Source organism: Mustela lutreola, chromosome 12 (genome assembly GCF_030435805.1).
Source record: "Mustela lutreola isolate mMusLut2 chromosome 12, mMusLut2.pri, whole genome shotgun sequence".
Lineage (NCBI taxonomy): Eukaryota > Metazoa > Chordata > Mammalia > Carnivora > Mustelidae > Mustela > Mustela lutreola.
The window spans coordinates 38,286,669-38,306,575 of NC_081301.1; the positions used below are offsets into that span (position 1 = coordinate 38,286,669).

Genomic DNA, 19,907 nt, shown 5'->3' on the forward strand with positions numbered 1-19,907 from the left:
GGGGATAAAATCTCAAGAAGACTCTGTGCCAAGTGCAGAGCCTGACATGGGGCTTGATCTCAAGACCCTGAGATCATGACCTAAGCTGAAATCAAGAGTCGGGTGCTTCACTGACTGAGCCAGCCACTTGGGAGCCCCAGGTTCATATACTCTTGATTCTCTTTATCTATTTCACACATTCCTCCACCCACCTTCCCTCTGACAACCACCAGTTTGATCTCTGTATTTGAGAATCTGGGGTGGGGGGTGGTTTGTCTCTTTGTTTGCTTATTTTGTTTCTTTAAATTCCATGTGAATAAAATCATATGGCATTCTTTAAGTATATATATATTCTTTATTCATTTGTGGATGGAAACTTGGGTTGCTTCCATATCTTGGCCTTTGATGCTGCCATAAACATAGGGGTTCATATGGCTTTTTGAATTAGTGTCTTTGTGTTTTTTGGGTAAAAAGCCACTAGTGGAATTATTGGATGAAATGGTAATTTTACTTTTTTTTTTTTTTTTGAAAAACCTCTGTACTATTTTCTACAGTGGATGCATGAGTTTGCATTCCTACCAATAGTGTAGGAGGGTTAGTGTTCCTTTTTTTTTACATCTTTACCAACACTTGTTATTTCTTGGGTTTTTTATTTTAGCTATTCTGACAGGTGTGTGGTGATAGTTCATTGTGGCTTTGACTTGCACTTCTCTGATGATTAGTGGTGTTGAGCTTCTTTTCTTGTGTTTGTTGGCCTTCTATATGTCTTCTTTGGAAAAATGTCTTTTCCTGTGCCCATTTTAATCAGATTATTTGTTCTTTGCGTGTTGAGTTGTAAAGTTCTTTATATATTTTGGATATTAACCCCTTATAGGATCTATCATTTGCAAATATCTTCTCTCATTCAGTAGGTTGTCTTTTGTTTTGTGGATGGTTTCTTTCACTGTGTGAACCAATATTTTAGAATATCTCTTTAAGCACAAATTATTAATTAGCCCCCTGTGCACTCCCACATATGAGGGTCTAGGGAAATGTGCTTTTGTGATCAAAGGCAATAGGATGTAGGTGAAGGAGAATAAGGCTAAAACATTTGGAATTCAGTCTGAAAAGGCATGGGGCATAATGGATGCTGGAATAGCTCCCTAATCCTAGGATATAAGAACTCAGGTGAAGAGGTGTGCTTAGAGCTGTAAGGGAGGTGTGATTCCAAACAGCGACTTTAGAGTTCAATTTGTATCATTTAAAGTTTTGGCCTGATGAAAAAAAATGGCTTAAAATGAAGTAATGAATTTCCATGATTCCACGTTAGTTAAGTACTTATATGCCCTACTCAAGCTTCCCAATAAAATGCCCAAGAAAAGGTACAAAAAAACCAACATCAGAAAACAAAAAGAAGCCTATATGCTGTGATCTAGTGTGAATATTTCTATTAAAGAGAATCTCTACAAACAGAAACATTGGTGAATGTGCCCCCAGTGATGAAATTAGGAAAAGCTTTTGATCACTCCTTTTGTCTGCCCTCCTAAATTTGAGATAACTTTAATTAGAAAAACAGGTGCTTGCCCGTCTTTGCACGGGGACTGGTTTTCTGTGGTAGGCAGTGTTGTGTAACTTGTCCCACATCTGTCTCCTCATTTCTCCCTCTATATTCTCTGAAAACTAAAACTCCAAGTATGCAACGCAATCAGGAATGGAAATATCTGCTTAGGTTCACATTGAAAGTATTCATTGTTTCAATCCAAGGGTTTTATATTAGGTAGCTGGGAATACATACATTTGTGCTCGTATTTTCTGAACATTCCTCTACTTTATTTCTATGGACCTAACCCGAAAAAGAAAGCTATGGAAAAGACACTAATATCTACTGTCATGATCATAGCTATAGCACTGATTCTCCAAGCATTTATAATTACCTGGGCTACACTCTTCAGACCCTCTTTGAGGTAACGTTGCTGTTAGAACATAGCAAAATTTTTGGACTCTAACATAATGCTAAAATGTTGGAATTCTAATGCGTATTTTATAATTCTAGGAGTTTATGAGCTCACATTTGGTGCCTATAATCCCTGGGGTGCAATTTGGAGAAGAAAAAATGGAATCTAACCAATGGCGATGTAGAAATTTTGGAGACGTAAATAGAGGGCTTGCAATTATTATGGTCAAGGATCTTAAAATTCAAACTCAAATTTCATGCCACTACATTAACATATATACCTAGAATAATAATTTTTAAAGTTAACTATTTTGTATAGTAGAAGGGAAAATGGAAAGAAAAATTTGCCCTGAAACTGTTGTCTAATTTTTTTTAAGTAACAGTTATTTTTTCTTTTTTTTTTTTTTAAGATTTTATTTATTTATTTGACAGACAGAGACCACAAGTAGGCAGAAAGGCAGGCAGAGAAGGGAGGGGGAAGCAGGCTCCCTGCTGAGCAGAGAGCCCGATGCGAGGCTCGATCCCAGAACCCTGGCTGGTATCATGACCCAAGCTGAAGGCAGAGGCTTTAACCCACTGAGCCACCGAGGCGCCCCTATTCTTCTTTTCAGTACTATAATGCAGCTAATATTATATAGTACTTACAATGTGCCAGACTCATTCTAAACACTTGATGTACATTAGCCATTTTCATTTTCACAATTTATTAGTCCTACTAATAAATGGGGAAACTGAGTCATGGAGAATTTAATTAACATGTATGTACCTGGTCTTCTTACATCTTTTATAATTTTAATATCCTCACATATAAGGATAATATTTTCTTATATCTTATGGAATTTTATTTCCTTATATTGTTTTCTGCTTTTGAAGATAGGTAGTAGTTCTCCTTCAATTTTTTCAAAAATACTATTAACCATATTTTTCTAATTATCAAAATAAGAAATGAAATGGTATTTTCAGTTTTTCTTCTTATTATGAATGAAGAAGTAACATTTCTCATCCCCATTTCTAGTCTTTGGTAATAATATAACCAGGAAAACTCCAGATTAAATTGTTTTTATATTATATAATCTTTTTTTCTGTCAGAATTACAGTTTGACAGCTATATTCCATTTTGTAACAAATTTTGTAATTCTTTAACTTTACTTCAAAATGTTTTCAATGTCTGTTGCCAATTCTTTTACATCTTCCTATTTTTCCCCTTTATTTTGATTTATCTCTTACTCTGAAAGGTTATTGTTTGCTTGCTTTCTTGCTTTTTAAGAGGATAAGGTAGGTAGAGACTTTTAGTCTCACAAATAAGAGATTGTCTTTTGATTATCTTCACATGCATTTGAGTGAATTTTTAAAATCTGAGTTGGAGCATTTCTCTCTTAAAAACTCTGAAGATCTGAAGGCAGCTGCTTAACCAACTAAGCCACCCAGGCATTGGTTAAGCAGCTGCCTTCAGCTCAGGTCATGATCCCAGCGTCCTGGAATCGAGTCCCATATCGGGCTCCTTGCTCAACAAGGAGCCTGCTTCTCCCTCTGCCTCTGCCTGCCATTCTGTCTGCCTGTGCTTGCTCTCTCCCCCTCTCTCTCTCTGATAAAAAAAAAAAAAAAAAAAAAAAATCTTAAAAAAAAAAAAACTCTGAAGATCTTACTCCATTGTGTTCTGGCACTAGTGTTGCAAAAGAAAAGCCTGAGGCGAGCTTGGTTCTTTTATGCACAACATGTTTGTACATATCCCTGTAAGTTTTTTTCTTTATTCATATAATTCTAAACTTCTTTCAGAATATGTCTGTGCATTTATCTTTTTTCAGAAGGATGCAGGAAGGACTTAAGCTTGGCAATTGAAAAACATAGATTGAACGTCAAACTCTGCTACTTGAGTTGAGACCTTTAAATGACCTCAGATGACCCTCTCTAAGCCTCAGTTTCCTCAACATAAAGTGGAATAATGACTTCACTGTTTAGGTTTGTTGTTAAGGTTCAATGAAAGCATGAATGTAAAATGCAAAGTACAGTACCTGGTTCATAGTAAATGACAATTATTACTGTCATTAGTCTTGTCTGGAACATGATTCACCCTTTCAATTGTTGTATGAATGCAAAAGTCAGAGCAGACTCAGGAATCATAGATCTTACTCCTCATCAAATTTTCCTAATAATTCGAAGGATAGAGGCAAACTCCAGTTGGAAACAAAGCATTCCTTTTCCTGGAGGAGCCGGCAATCAAAAGCCTGCAAAAATTTGTGAAAATGTCTTTTTTCTTTTTTAATTTTTAAACAATTTGGACTTTGGTTTTGGTTTTGGATTAACCAATGCATTTGAAATCTTATTCACAAGGGAACGATTTTGATTTTGAAGGACCATTTCTTTTATATTCCATCAACTACACATGGATAAGAAAATGCTTATATGACTACCTGTTATTCTCAAGCTATGCTCGTTAAACCTGGACATTCTAGCTCTATTCAAAATAAGCAACCTAGACAGACCAGGTGTATCCTGTTGAAAACATTCTATAGCTAGAGATTACTCAGAAAAAACACCACTAACATGTTTACAATGAAATCTGATTGAGGTCATTTATTCCCTTGGGTAGAGAAGGAGTCAACTCTTTCCTTCCTAACCTTCATACTCCAGTATTTTTCAACTCACAGAAATGTTCCTAAGATAGGTCTTTGATTACTGCTTCTGTCTCAAGTTTTCATCTTTAGCAGGAATAGCAATAATTCTTCTGTCCGAATCTCTTTCTTGGTTGTCCATAACTAACTTTTTTAAAAAATCATAATCTTTTTCACTTCCTTTCCTTCATTTTTTTCCATAGTGTAAATGTTACCTCCAAAAGTATATTTAAAGATTATTATATATTTGGTTTCATATATTTTCTTATCTCACTCATCTCATGTTCATCTCATCCTGTTCTTTTCCATCTTAGACTGTTCTCCTATTTTTTTAATGAGTTTTTCTATGATAATTTTTATGATTTTTAAATAATTATTATTTTTATTATAATTATATTTATTATATATTATATTTATAATGATATGATATATCATTATATTATATCATATCATTATAAATATAATAAAATAAATATAATATAACTATAAATAATAAATATAATATAATTATATAGAATAATAATATAATATAATATATTAAATATAATATACAATAGTATTATATATAATATAATACTATTATTTATATTTAATTTAATATTAAATATAATATATAATAGTATTATATATAATATAATACTATTATTTATATTTAATATATTATATATATAATTTATATTAAATTATATATTTTATTTATATGTAAATATAATAATATATAAATAATATAATTGTATTATATTCTATATTACATTATATATTATAATATATAAATTATTATTTTATGATATTTTGATTATGATATTCATAATTTTTTAATGATTATTATTTTTTATACCCTGCTAAACCAGTGAGCTGATTACTAGAATTTTCTTTTTCTGGATCTTAAGCTAGATTATGTTCAGAGGTTTCTTCTTACACTGAGTATACAATACCGTTTTCTTTGTGCCACAGCATTTTTTAAAATTAGCTTTATGCTTTTTTCCCTACTGACTTCTATTTGAATGAGAGAGATTGTCTACCAACAGGTATGATAAGTGGATAGTCTTTGATCTCATTCTTTGCCCCCTTAAATTTGGCTATATTCTATTTTAAGATAGCAGAATCTAATACTCTTTCATTTAGTGTGGCTTGGCTGGATTGAGATACTATAGCTTTCTGTCCCTACCTACTGCCAGGCTCTCTAGTAATTTAACAGACGCTATTGTGAAAATCTATAATTCCCTGTATACCTTTTCCCCAGGATTTATCTTTCTCCACCTCTACCCACTGTCCTTTACCTGATGGAATTACCTGATTTTGCTGCCCTAAACCCCTCCCGCCCTTCCCCATTTCATGCTGACATGATTAATGGAAGTTATAGTTGCTGATAATGTAAAAAATGTAGAATAAGCAGGAATAAAGAACAACCTTCTGATTATCTTTCTATCATTCCTGTAATAGATGGTTATATTCTCAGTGTTCTAGTTGGTAAAGACCTTGACTTTCTTAATAAGGAAAGAAAAGTGGTTAAGAGCTAAACACAATCTCTTACTTTCTGAGAAAGTACCTTCATGGGTTCTGAGGCTAGGAAATAAAAGATATGGCATGCTGTCTTGCTATCTTTTTGATCACTTGTTTTTGGGAAAGAAAGCTACCTGTTGTAAATATACTGATGTAGTCCCGTGAGGAAACCCACACTGAGAGGAAACTAGGCACCCCACCAACAACTAGCATCAATAGGATAGCCATGTGATTGAACTACTTTTGAAGCAATTTCTCCATCTCTAGTCCAGTTTAGTCTAGACTTCATACAATGACTGTAGCTTCATCTGACATCTTAACTGCTTATAAGAGATCTCAGGTCAGAATCTCCCAGACAATTCACTCCCAAATTCTTCACACAGAAACTGTGAGAAATAATGTTTATTTTGTTTATTTTTATTTCAATTTTTAAAATTGAGATAAAATTCATATTCCATATAATTTACCATTTTCAAATGCACAGCTCAGTGATACTTCGTATATTCATAATGTTCCCCAACCATCACCACTGCCTAATTCCAGAATACTTCCATAACCCCCCAAAATAAATCCTGTACCTTCTAATTCTTCTCTTTTATCCCCTGGCAACCAGTAATTTATTTTCTGTCTTTATGGATTTGTCTTTTCTGGACATTTCATATAAAATGGAATCACACATTATGTGACCTTTTGTGTCTATCATCTTTTAATTAGAATAATATTTTTAAGCTTTGTTATGTTATGGCATGTATCAGCACTTCTTTCCTTTTTATGGCTGAGTAATATTCTGTTGTATGGACATACCTTACTTTGTTCATCCATTCATCATCAGATGATCCATGCAATCAGTTGAGTTGTTTCCACCTTTTAGCTACTACAAATAATGCTGCTGTGGACATTTGTGTACAAGCTTTTGTGTGAACACATTTTTTCAGTTCTCTCAGGTATATACCTTAAAGTAGAATTACAGGGTCATATGGTAATTCTCCCTTTAACTTTTTGAGAATAAATATTAATAGATGTGGAATAACATGGAGGACAGTAGGAGAAGGAAAGGGAATTGGAGGGGGAGTTGAACCATGAGAGACTGTGGACTCTGAGAAACAAACTAAGGGTTTTAGAGGGGAGGAGTGGGGAATGAAGGGTGAGCCTGGTCGTAGGTATTAAGGAAGGCATATATTGCATAGAGCACTGGGTGTTGTATATAAACAAAGAATCTTGGAACACTGCATCAAAAACTAATGATGCATAAGAAATAACATGCAGGACATTGGGAGATGGAGAGAAAAGGGGAGTTGGGGGAAATTGGAGGGGGAGATGAACCATGAGAGACTATGGACTCTGAAAAACAATCTGAGGGTTTTGAAGGGGTGGGGGTGAGAGGTTGGGTGGGCCTGGTGGTGGGTATTATGGAGGGCACGGATTGCATGGAGCCCTGGGTGTGGTGCATAAGCAATGAATTCTGTTACACTGAAAAGAAATTAAATTTTTTAAAAAGCTCATGATATATTTTATGGTGACCAACATAACACAATAAAAAAAATAAAGATTTGGCGCAGTTTATCATGCAGGAATGGATAACAATTGCCCTTCTTTTAGTGCATAGACTAATTGACATGGCATGGGTTTTTTTCATGGCATAATCCCTCCAAGATTCTGAGATTAGATTGACTCTCAGCCAAGTATTCTGTGTTGTTATGATTTTTTTTTTTCTTTACAATTTTTTGTATGTGATTTTGTAAGAATTTTTGTTGAAATTTGGGAGAGGTCATGAATGAAATTGTGTATTAGTGTCTATTATTGATATCAAATTACCACAAATTTAGTGGCTTAAAAGTATACACACTTATTGTCTCACAGCTTCTGTGAATCAGAGCTTGACCTAGCTGGGTCATCTGCTCAGGGTCTAACCAGGCTGTCACTGGGCTGCCTTCTCAGCTAGAAGCTTATTTAGGAAAGAATCTGCTTCCAAGCTCACTTGGGCTTTTGGCAGAATTTCTTTCCTTACAGTTGTAGGACTAAGGGCTCTGGCCTGGAAGGTGCCCATAGTTCTTAGTGACTACTTTCACTCTCTTTTCACATGGACTTCCCAACATGGCCTCTTAATTCACCATGGCAAGCAGGCCACATCTTTAGGATGAGTGTGCTAGTAAGATGGTCTTAGAAAATAGAACTTAGTCACCAAAGTGACAGCCTATCACCTTTGTTATATTCTGTTCCTTAGAAGCCAATCAAAGGTCCTGCTCACACTTAATGGGACAGGATTATTTAACAGTGTGAACTACAGGAGGCGGGGATCATGGGGTCTGTCTGCCACAGGCTGCACACCAAATACCATTTCAAACAAGATGTGGAGAAAACTCTTGGAGATAATCAAATACTTTTCTATTTTACTTCATTGTGTTTCTAAAAGACTAAAATTTATTTGCTGGTACTTTTTTTAAAGATTTTATTTATTTATTTGACAGAGAGAGATCACAAGTAGGCAGAGAGGCAAGCAGAGAGAGAGAGAGAGGAGGAAGCAGGCTCCCTGTTGAGCAGAGAGTCCGATGCGGGTCTCGATCCCAAGACCCTGAGATCATGACCTGAGCTGAAGGCAGAGGCTTAACCCACTGAGCCACCCAGGTACCCTGCTGGTACTTTTATGATATATTTTCACTCTCACCTATTTAAAAAAATTTCGTTTTCTAACATTGCTTTAGCTTAAACTTGGAAAAACGAATTGCAATCTAGATATAGTTTTAACGTTTCTGCTTTCTCTATATAGTCACTGTCTTGAAAACTATGAGGCAATGCAGGATAAGGTTTACAAACATTGGCTTCAGGGTTAGGGAAAAGGACGCCTGGGTTCAAAGTCTGGTTCTACTGTATATTAGCTGTGTCGCTCTGGGCAAATTAATTAACCTTTTTATGCCTCAATTTCTTCATCTGTAACATAAGAATAATAATAATATTGACCACATGGGGTTATGATTATTCAAGGACAGAACTCATATAAAGTGTGTAACATAACACCTTATAGATTTAAGCACTCTATTAATGCCAACTTATAATATTAACGATAACAATAATTATTATTATTGACCTCAAGAGGAGAGGTTTGAGAAGGAGGGAACAGTAAAGAGTTTGGCACAAAGGGCAAGTATGGTAAGGACAGATTAGATTTAGCAATTGTAGGGTTATTGCTGGTCATCCTAAGAGCTGTGCCAATGGACAGAGGTGAGGCTATAGCTGTGTTGCTGTGCAGGTGTGCAGGGAATGGGAAGTTAGGAAGAGAAAGCAAAAGGAAAGTGCATTGACTCTGGCAAGAGAAACTCTGAAGGAGATAAGTGGGCAATATGTCCTCTATGCCCTTTGTCTGTATATGCAATAGTTAATAGGGTGTCATCTTACAAAGACAGTATATCCTTCAGTGGACAAATGGATAAAGAAGATATGGTCCATATATACTATAGAGTATTATGCCTCCATCAGAAAGGATGAACACCCAACTTTTGTATCAACATGGACAGGACTGGAAGAGATTATGCTAGTGAAATAAGTCAAGCAACTTCTGGAACCTATGAGGGAGATTCAGTCTTTTCCTCTTTGAGTTAGTGCATTTCTAATCCTATTGTACAGGAAAACTTTTAAAAATGCAAACTTCTATTTCTGGCTTCTCCATAGTTTGCTAAATTACAACTTTAAATATTTAAAGGTCTCTAGCTTACAGAGCATGCTGATGCAATACATGGGGAAAAAAGAAGAAGAAGCAGAAGCAGTGACCTCTAAGAGGCAGGGGATATTAGTAAAGAGTTACATATACTCAGCTGCATAGAAATGAATGGTGGAGCCGTAGAGCATTGGTGGGGGGGGGGGGATCAAATACAAGCTTAAGACAGTGGATTTAGAGGGTTTTAATGTTCCAGACTAAATTGCAAGCCCATTTGGCAGGTGACCAGCTATCAACATGGGCAAAATGCAAAAGCTGATGTTTATGTTTTTCCTGAGCTAGCTGGAGGATTTATCTGTGCGGTAATAAGCTGTCCAAGCTGGAACAGTAGGGAAGATGCTTGAGTTTGTAATTTATTATTATTCCACTTACCATTGTCTTTTGTGCCAACAGTCACACTTTATACAAGATCTTTCTGAATAATTCCAGTTCATCAGCCAGAAGGAAGAACAATTCCTCAAGATAAGGGCCGTGGGCCCAATGCTGTGCCTTTACCTCAAATGGGTATTGGAAATAGCCCATGAGGCAGTGTCTGGTCATTTATAGAGCCAAAGAGATCCTTAGTTCTTACCCTGGGGTGTGCTAATGGAAACTTCAAAAAAAGTGTTGCCATGAGGAAGTAGAAAAAGCCCTGAACTAGAATCACAAAGTCCAATAATAAAGCCTCATTCCATTACTATCGTGAGAACTTTGGGCACTTCATGCCCTCTCTAAGCCCCATTTTCTCAGCTGTGAAATAGGACAATTATGTCACTCCCATGGATTGTTGTACGAATGAGTTGAGATGCTGGGTGTCTGCATTGTTGAAGGTTTAATACATTTTTCTTGGATTTGGATTTCTAACATGTCTCAACTTTTTATTTGATGAATATTTGGAATTCTTCCTATGACTATGACCTATGTCTAAGTTCCACTCCCAAAATGGGGAGTAGTGAGTTACCTGCCCACAGTAACTGCCATAGCTGTAGGGCGGACCGTGAGTGGGAAGTGTGGTGAAGTGACATGGAAGTCAGGATCCATAACTGTGTTTCAAACCCCCTGAGTGACCTTGAAAATGATCTAGAGTCTCTGAACCTGCTTCCTGATTTGTAAATTATGCCCGCAGGGCAGGTGGTGGTGGAGAATAAAACATCTAAGTTTTTTCCTGTCTTGAATATTCCACATTTAGATCAGAAAGTTCCTTCCATACTGGGTTTATTGAGTCATACTTTTACTCATGATAATTCATTAAGAAGTATTATCATCAGCCATTATTATTATTACCAGGAACTTTAAATGATTCCCATGGAAGAATTTAGCAGATAATAAAATCATTTGCAATAAATAAGTTTGTTATCTAAAATGTGGTGATGTCCTATGAAGAAGAGAATTTGTTTTATTATAATTAAAATCTATTTTTAAAAAGTCATTATCATTCAGGTCCTGAATCGTATGTGCATGAATATTTGTTGATTTAACAAATAAATAGATTCTTTCACTCTATACAAGCCGTCTATGCAATAGGGTCAAACATGAGCAGGAACTATTTGGACATTAAAGGAAACATGGAAGGGGCCCTATTCTGATCACATGCCATCCTGTGATGCTGTTCGGTACTGCTGTCCTAAAATACACCTTTGCCTGCAAGGATCCTGCAGGCTAATTTCAGCAGCTGGGAACCTGCCCAGGCTGTCATTGGCTTTAAGGCATGCTGCCCTAGGCAGTCACCAGCAGGCATCTGTCTCCAAATCTAGGGGGAGCTTACAGCGGCATGACCCCAGCCCTAAAAAGGAGCTTAATGGAAACTGGTAAGTCAGAGTTACAGATCCAAATAGTTTAGTTAGAATAAATGTGGGACTTGTTTAAAAGTTATATACATGACCTTGACCACACAGGGATCAGTGCTAATCTCATTCAGACCAACTATTGACACAGATGAGCAGACACATTACACGTAAGGAGTCCCAATGCTCTGAGCTGCTCAGAGCTTTTGCTCTATCAAGGAGTCCTCCTATATGGCCATTAACTTCATGGGCCTTGCAGTCAGCCAGACCCCGATTCAATTCCTACCACTACTCATTAGCTGTGTGACTTTGGCAGGTTTTCTTTTCTGTAAAATGAAGACAAAAAAACAGTTTTTACCTCACTTATGGTGAATGTGTGAATTAAAGGAGATAAGGCATAGTCCATGCTTTGTTAAGTGCTTTTCATGTTGTAAGCCCTGCAATATTCTACCTATTTATTCTCATTTCGTCACTGTTTATTTATAATAATAAAAATGCAGGCTCAGAGAAGGTTACTCCAGGTCAGACAACTTAACAGCTGGCAGGGTGGGAGTGAGCACCTGGATCTATCTGCCTGTGGTTCTAACAACATTGCTGCAAAAGGGAAATGAGTAGGGTTACTCTAAGAGCAGCAAAGACAGAACTTGCTGACAAATGCTGTGTGGACAGCCAATTCTGGGCAGGACCTTGTCACTCAGGAACAGAAGGAAGTAGGAGTCAGTCGAAGCTACGAAGGTCGGTCCATCTTTCTTCCCAGAGGCTACGGAAGACCTACAGAAGGCCCGGGCCTCCCGGGCACTTCTGAAGCCAGGCAATCCTAAACTGAACTACTTGTAAACTGCGGTTAAAATTTAACGAAATGAATACCAAGCAGTGCAACAAGTATATAATTCTGTAATATAATTCTCTTTGGTCTTCCTCTCTGCTGCTTTCACACTCCATGTGCATGCAGCGTACTCTGGGAGGCAATCTCCTTCCAAATCCCAAATTGGGAATGGGGCACAAATATCTCTGGTTTTTCTTTTCCCAAACTTTCTCCAGTTTTCTTTAGCATAGTTTGTAAGGTACCACCCAGAAGAAAAGGTGTGAAAGGGAAGCCAGGGCCCAAGCACCTGACCTCTTGCTATTCTTTTCTTCTTTTGGTAAAATACCTTTTATTTGCTCTTCCTGTCTTATAGGAACTTTCCTTGGGTCGCTTCTGAGTCCACTCTGCCTGTGGCTTAGAGGAAAACTAATTTTAGACATGTAGGCATTACTTCTTATATGTAAAAAAAAGGATATTTTAGAATTTATAAAAAAAATTTACTCTCTCTTCAACATCTGGTTTTCAAATCTGTCTTGCTATGAAATTAAAAAAAAAAAAAAAAAGACATTTCAAGATATACTACAGGGGCGCCTGGGTGGCTCAATGGGTTAAGCCTCTGCCTTCAGCTCAGGTCATGATCTCAGGATCCTGGGATCGAGTCCCACCCACATCGGGCTCTCTGCTCGACAGGGAGCCTGCTTCCTCCTCTCTCTCTTTCTCTGCTTGCCTCTCTGCCTACTTGTGATCTCTCTCCTCCATCAGGTAAATAAGTAAAATCTTTAAGAAAAAAAAAAAAGATGTACTACAAAGCTGTGATCATCAAAACAGTGTGATGCTGGTATAAAAATAGACAGATAAATGGAACAGAATAGAGAGCCCAGAAATAAACCTTCACTTATATAGCCAATTAATCCAGGACAAAGGAGGCAAGAATATACAGTGGGGAAAAGTCTCTTCAACACATGGTGCTGGGAAATCTGGACAGCTACATGCAAAAGAATGAAACTGGACCACCTTCATACCATATGCAAAAACCCTCAAAATGTATTAAAGACCTAAATATGAGACCTGAAGCCATAAAATTCTTAGAAGAAAACATAGGCAGTAATTTCTTTGATCAGCCAGAGCAAGATTTTCTAGATAAGTTTTCTCAGGCAAAGGAAACAAAAGGAAAATTAACTATTGGGATGACACCAAATAAAAAGCTTTTGCACAGTGAAGGAAACCATCAACAAAACAAAAAGGCAACCTACTGAATGAGAGAAGATATTTGCAAATGATAAATCCTATAAAGAGTTAATATCCAAAATGTATAAAGGACTTAGAAACCTCAACACCAAACAAACAATCCAATTAAAAAATGGATAGCGGGGGCGCCTGGTTGACTCAGTGGGTTAAGCCTCTGCCTTCGGCTCGGGTCAGGATCTCAGGGTTCTGGGATCGAGCCCTGTATCAGGCTCTCTGCTCAGTGGGGAGCCTGCTTCCTCCTCTCTCTCTGCCTGCCTCTCTGCCTACTTGTGATCTCTGTCAAATAAATAAATAAAATCTATAAAACATTTAAAAAAAAAAGGATAGAGGACTCAATTAGACATTTTTCCTAGGGAGACATACAGATGGCCAATGAACACAAGGAAAGATGCCCAACACCACTAATCATCAGGGAAATGTGAATAAAAACCACAGTGAGGTATTACCTCACACCTGCAGAATTGCTAAAATAAAAAATGCAAGAAATAATAAATGTTGGCAAGGATGTGGAGAAAAAAGAGCCCTCCGACACTGTTGGTGGGAATGCAAATTGGTGCAGCAATGTGGAAAACAGTATGGAGGTCCTCAAAAAATTAAAAATAGAATTTCCAATGATCCAGAAATTTAATACTGGCTTTTTACCCAAAGAAAGCAAAAACGCTAATCCAAAAAGATTTATGTTTGTTGTAGCATTATCACAATAACCAAGATATGGAAACAACCCAAGTGTCCATTCAAAGATCAACTGATATAGAAAATGTGGCATCTATATATATACTATGAAATATTACTCAGCCATAAAAAGGATGAAATCTTGCCATTTGCAACAAGATGGATGGACCTAGAGGATACAACGCTTAGTGAAATAAGTCAGAGAAAGACAAATACCATGTGATTTCACTCAGATGTGGAATTGAAGAAACAAAACAAATGAATAAAAAGTAAGGGGACAAACAAAAAAAAACAGACTTTTTTTTTTTTTTAAGATTTTATTTATTTATTTGTCGGAGAGAGAGAAGGAGGGTTTGAGCACAAGCAGGGAGAGCAGCAGGCAGACGAAGAAGCAGGCTCCCTGCTGAGCAAGGAGCCTGATGTGGGACTGGATCCCAGGACCCTGGGATCATGATCTGAGCTGAAGGCAAATGCTTAACCGACTGAGCCACCCAGGAGTCCCCAAAACCAGACTCTTAAATGCAGAGAACAAATCGGTGGTTACCAGAGGAGAGATGAGTGAGTGGGGGGATGGTGAAGGAGATAAAGGGGATTAAGATACACTTACCTTGAGCAGGAAGACATGTGTAGAATGGTTGAATCATTATATTGTATACCTGAAACCAATATAACACTTTATATTAGTTATAGTATAATAAAAAATAAAATAAAATGTTACTTTATAAAACTTTTTCTGACTTTCAAAAATTGAAAGAAAAGACATTTGTTTGCATTGGTGCTAACCTCCTTCCCTAGGACAGCACTCTTCTTGGCTTATCTTTAAAGCAGTTGGGATGCGTGGGAAAGAAATAACTCCTGGATTAATAAAAAATTACCAAGGAAATAATGGAAGATATTTTTAAAATATTATCTCTGTGATACTGATGAAGGGCCACAGTTATGCTTTAGGCTAGATCTTTCATTCATTCGTTCCTGATTATTTCTAGAAAGCCAACCTGGGCCAGGCACTGAAGATAGCAATAAACTAAATTTTCCCACTTCTCATAGCCCAGGCAACAGCACTGAAAGAACACATATAGTTGTCTAATTTTCATCGAGCCTTGGGGAGGTCTCACAGAAAATGAGTTACTGATTTTCTGGAATGTCTGTGATGAGAATAAAGATACTTGCTCTTTGTGCTCTCTTCAGCAGCACATATACTAAAACTGGAAAGATAACATGGCCCCTGCACAAGAATGACACGCAACTCCATGAAGCTTTCCCTGTTTTTAGAGCGGAGATGTCCATTGACAGAAGAACGGATGAAGACGTATATATATATACACACACACACACACGAAATATTTCTCAGTCATCAGAAAGGATGGGTATTTACCATTAACACGACATGGATGGAACTGGAGGGTTTATGCTGAGCAAAATAAGTCAATCAGAGAAAGACAATTATTGTAGGGTTTCTCTCATATGTGGAATATAAGAAATAGCACAGAGGATTATAAGGGAAGAGAGGGAAAACTGAATGGGAAGAAACCAAAGAGCGAGAGAGACTCTTGACCCTGGGAAATAAACTGAGGGTTGGGGAATGGGTGGTGGATGGGGGGATATGGTAGTTGGGTGATGGGCATTAAGCAGGGTTCCCCCTCAGCAGAGATCCCAATGCGGGCCTCGATCCCAACACCCCAGGATCATGACCTTAGCAGAAGACAGAGGTTTCAACCCACTGAGCCACCCAGCACCCCAATTCCCACCAGTCTTATATAGGAAAACAGCCAACATTTATTGAAATATTTCCGCATGCCAGGCACTATGTTAAGCACTTGATGGGCTTTCTATTTGACCCTTCATCCTAATGAAGTAGCTATCTTTTTATCCATAGTGGGTAGAAGAAGAAACTGAGACTTAGAGAATAATTTGTCAAGGTCACAAACTAGTAACTAGTAGGGCTAAAGTTCTGATGGTTAGTCTGTGTGGCTCAAAATTAGGCTCTCGACCTTGAAGTTATCTATTTTGTTAGAAACAAGTCAATAAATTTCTTGGCTGTGGCCTATCAGTTCCTTGGGTGGGACCTATCAGTCAAGGATCCAGATCCACAACCCTGAACAATAGAGCTAATCAAAGTATTCTAATCAGTGTGATATTTTAGAAATGCTAAGCAATCCTTGGGAATAAGCAATATTGTCTCCAGAATAAGCCAGTGAGGTAAAGCTGTGACTTACAAGAAAGGGAGTCCTATAAGCAGGTACGGTTTTCGGACGAGACCTCTAAATGCATGGTACTTAACAGAGATGGCTAATAAATTTTGTGCTGCTTCCCATCCACACACCCTGCTGTGACTTATTCTTCACGAATGTACATTTATTTGGAAACCTCTCCTGTGTTTTTGGTTAGTAAGAAAGCTACAAAATGGAAATGCCTCTCATGGCCCGTTGGCCCTACTAGAGCAATAGCCATAGGTTTCTTGTTGTTAGAGGACTTTGAGGCTGTTTAGGGGTTTTGTTTTGTTTCTTTGTTTTTCTCCTTTAGGCTTTTAGTCCTAGAACTAGAGCTTAGAATTGAATTTGAGCCACAGCACGCCATAGAACAGTCTGCAAGAACTCTGCTGGGACCCCCCCCCCGGCAAAGGATGTGTCTGGTCCTGGTTCTTCGCAGTTAAGTCTGATGCTGCTACACAAGCCAGGTCCTGCCACGGGCCGATGAGAGGACATGAATCACTTTTCAGTGGCTCTTGTTCCTAAGTGGCTGTTTTGGAAAGGAGCCCTTTGGAATTAAAAGAAATACTATTTTACTTAGCCACTTATTTGGCTATTGCTCTAAGGAAAATTTCCACCAACAGGAAGAAACCATTCTAAAGATTTTACTAGATGGGAACAGCTATATGTGAATAATCAAAACTGTAAAGTAACAAGGCATAATCACTACCCATTTATGGAGAATTTTATTGGAGCTTTGCATATTATCTAGGTAGATTCTTTCACTAAGCTTGGGTGATAGATACCATTGTTTCCATCATGTAGATGATACATAGAGAGTTTAAGAGACTCATCCAAAGTTGCCATTTCTGTAAACTAAGAGAGCTGAACTAGAACCAGGGTCTCTCAGATTCCAGTCGGTGTTTTAGGCAACTATTCAAAGTACCTACAAATAAGTTAGAACCTTCTTTTATGTGAACCCTAGAAACTTGGAACCATGTTCCTCTGTTTAGGGTGGGATTGGCACTTAAAATTTTCATTCCCTGAATTTGTAGCATAGACATTTTATATTGAATAGCTAAATTATTTAAAAAGAACAAACATTTGTAAGAAACACTTCAAAAGTACTCATTAACAAAGTTACAGGAAATATGGAATCATAAAACCTCTAGTTAGAAAGGGTCTCAGAAGTAATAGATCCTTCTCTTCCCCATCCTAACGCTTCTCATCACTCTCACGGGCTCATTTAAACTGTCCTTTTCTTGGCAGGAAGCTCTTAGCTTGTAAAGCTCTGTGCCTTTAAGACATTTCACAACTTGGACATCTTTTCCTTTCAGCCCCTACTTCCTTCAAAATTAAACCAAATGGTGTGGGTTAATTCCTGTTGACTCCCAACACACCCTCCTAGGGACCAAAATTTGTTTTTAAGATTTTTTTCTTTTAATTTGACACAGACAGTGAGAGAGGGAGAGAGCAGGCAGAAGGCAGGGGGAGTGGCAGGCAGGGGAAAAGCAGGGTCCCCGCTGAGCAAGGAGTCTGATGTGGGGGTCAATCCCAGGACCCTGAGACCATGACCCAAGCCAAAGGTAGCTGTCCAACTGACTGAGCCATCCAGGCACCCTATGCAACAAGGAGACCTTAAACCTTCTGTGTTTACTTTCCTCTGGAGAACTTATACTACTTCCTTATGTGTTTATTCTTCCAACTTCTTTGGAGTTATACTGTCCAATGAGGTCACCATTAACTACGTCAGGCTAATGAACACTTGAAGTGTGGCTAGGTAGAATTGAAAGGAGCTGTATGTGTAAAATATATACTAGATTCCAGGGGTACCTGGATGGTGCAGTGGGTTAAGCCCCTGACTCTTGGTTTCAGTCTCAGAGTCTTGAGATCAAGCCCCACATCAGCCTGCATGTTTGGTACAGGGTCTGTTTCAGATTCTCTCTTCTTCTCCCTTTGACCCTGCCCCTCATGCTGTCTCTCTCTCAAATAAATAAATAAATCTTAAAAAAACAAACAAACAAAAACAAAAAAAACCCCACACTAGATTCTGAAGCCTTGGTACCCTCCAAAAAAGAATGATCGATGTCATTAATAAATTTTTGTATTGAATACATGTTAAAATTACATTTTAGATACATTGGGTTTAAATATATTATTAATATTAGTTTCACCTGCTTCTTTTAATTTTTTAAAGATGGCTACTAGAAACTAAAATCACAGAAGTCACTCACATTTTGTTTCTATCGGACAGTGCTGGATAAGAGCATAGATTAAACAGCAAAGGAAGTATAACTTGTGTTGATTGTGTCCTGAGCTTGAAAGGCCTTTAAAGAACATTTATGAATCACTCTGAGTGTGCCCAGTATTGCCCACAGCTTACACAAATACACAGTGTCTTCACTCAAGATTCATGTCTTCTATATTGTATGGTAAATATAGCAACATGTCAATATCCACAATTGTTTGAGCCCATCACCTTTCCTAGTTCTTTGCTTGTTGTGTTCTGTGAAGTAGTTAAACAATTAGGAAAAGCTAGCAAGAATGGAGGTAAAGAAAGAAGAGGACACAGTTCTGCAAGGTAATTAGGAGACAATTGTAATTTCCATCTAAAAGTGATGAACGGGAAGGCATCAAGCCATTAACCCAGGGTATGTATGCTCTCTGGCAGGCCTTTGGCAAGCCAGCACAACACCTACTTATGTGGGTCACAGCCTGATTGTTAATTTCCATTCATGGGGTTTGTTTCATTTTCTGTTGTCTCAGTTAGCTCCAAGATGGTGCTTTAAATAGTTGTGAAGGCATCTGTAGAGGTAGTCAAAGTTTCCAAAGGGGCTATCATTAACTTCCTTTGTCAGGATTTCTCCACTTTCTGATGAGTCTTCAGCAGAATCTGAGCTATTCTCCTGGAATCCAACCAGCAAGCTGTTATCAGAATTCTCCAGCTTCTCCTGGATACCATTGCCAACAAACTGGAAAGAATCGTGTAGGAGGAAATGCCAGCCTTGCTGAGTCAAGCAACTTCTTCAACCCAAAGTTGACTGGTAATTATCATCACTGCATTCCTAGGACCACGGGAAGTATAGCCAGTTCTGGTCCAGCTCCATCAAATTCGCTCAGTATGGAGAAGGGCACTATCCAGGGTAGTGAAATATTCCAACTCCATGCAGAGAAGAGTTGGCAGATTCGAGCCAGGAGAGTTAGGCTATATGTAGGCAGCAGGTGTTGTTATTAACTTTCTTAATTCTGGGGTTCCTTTAGTGTGATTAGATTATGGATGAGAGAGAGAATAAAATTTGAGAGTTCATCAAGACTGTGCTACCCCCAAGCTCATGTTTTCAATTCAGATGTAGTCTGGATGAGGGTGAGTGGTCCAGCTGAAATACTCCCCAAAGTGACTCTACTTTGGAAGTTTAGTTGAAACAGGGCTTTGGAGTCAAACAAATTGGAGTAGAGTGGTGATTCTGCAAATTAACTGTATAGTCTTATAC

At 37.8% G+C, this 19,907-nt stretch overlaps 1 pseudogene; it reads left to right on the top strand.

Annotated features, from left to right (window-relative positions):
* The first annotated feature begins 15,402 nt into the window (after positions 1-15,402).
* LOC131813371 (U6 spliceosomal RNA) lies at positions 15,403-15,497 on the top strand (annotated as a pseudogene).
* The last annotated feature ends 4,410 nt before the right edge of the window (positions 15,498-19,907 follow it).